Genomic DNA, 1,472 nt, shown 5'->3' on the forward strand with positions numbered 1-1,472 from the left:
GTGCGCGCTCGCGTAGTGTAGACAAAGTGTGAAATATACACTTCTCGAGAAAGTTGGGAGGAGATGTCATTTATCATTGCACCGTCTTAATGCCGCAAATTTTCACATTTCTGTTTCATTTCGGATTGCGTGTGTTCGTGAGTATTTCACTAGATCAGTGACAGCTCTTTATTTGCATAATTATATGCTCTGGTCTGAAGAGAAAACTAACCCCCAAATTTCATGGGTCACCAGACTGCGACAATCAATGTTTTATCACGTATGCTAAGCAAAACCCAAGGAGCTATATGAAGTTTCTTGTGGAGTTTTTGCTCCTCAGAAAATTGAAGATTTTGTGCCTCTTGAATAGACGCAAAATCTTTCCAAGCTCTTTGTATCTGAATTCCGTTTGAAGGCAAAACCAGAGATTAGCGGGCAGATCTGGATTTCAGACCAACAGCATTATTACTTCAAAGTGGATTCAGACAAGCAGCTTTACTGCATCTCCGCATTTCGCCATCCTAAGTGCTGTCATTTCAATGGTGGCAAAAACAAAAGTGGCCAAATGGGAAGAGACAAATGATATCCGAGCCCGCACTGGCCAATGGGTGCGGTCCCACTCGTTCCGATCACCTTTATTCCTCCTTATGAGCGCTCTCCCTCCTGGCTCCGTGTGAAGATGTGGGCGTCGGACGCAGACGGACATATAAGCACGAAGAGAGCCATTGCCGTGCCGCAGCGTTCGCTGCGGATCACGCAGCTGTGGCGCGCAGCCTGCGAGCTTCTCTCCTGGTGCAGACGGGGGAGGGAGGGCTTCTCTGATGGAAAGCGGGCGGCGGCGAAGCCCTCCCCCGGCAGCACCCTGGGTGCTGGAAGTGCTGGGAAATGTTCTGAGATTATTAAATAAAAAAAAAAAAGGAAGTGTATTCGGAAATGTATTCATTCACACCTTCTGAGGACCTCTCAGACGTGTAGGTGAGCTGTGAATCCTCGGAGACGTGCCGCCCCAGTTTAACTTTGCTCATAAACTGAGGCGCTTCTCTGTTTGTCACGCTGTGACCATTACCGGGTAGCACTTGGGGAGGGCCCTCTCTCAGCACCCCTCTTTGCCTGCCCTGCGTCCGGCACAAGGAGGCTCCGCGTCCCGACCCTCAGGGCACCAGCATTGGCTATACCACAAGGCCTCGAGATTTTCCGTGAACAGAACCCCGGAAGACTTTCCCGGCCTGAAGCACGAGTGGGGAATGAGATCAGTGCCGGCGAGAGCATCGCGCCGCCGCGGCGCTGCCCTGAGAGGAGCCGTCTCACTGTATGTCCCGCTCCGCCTCTCGCAGCGCCCACGTGGGACCGCGGGTCGCCCCAGCCCCGGGCCGTGGGTCGCGATCCTCCGGGCCCACGCCTAAACGTTCTACCTGAACACTGCCCCGCACCCCTCCGCACACAGGAACGCACCCGAAGACTGGTCTGCGGGCAGGTTTGTCCCGGCGCAGACA

This window comes from Meleagris gallopavo, chromosome Z (genome assembly GCF_000146605.3).
Source record: "Meleagris gallopavo isolate NT-WF06-2002-E0010 breed Aviagen turkey brand Nicholas breeding stock chromosome Z, Turkey_5.1, whole genome shotgun sequence".
Classification (NCBI taxonomy): Eukaryota; Metazoa; Chordata; class Aves; order Galliformes; family Phasianidae; genus Meleagris; species Meleagris gallopavo.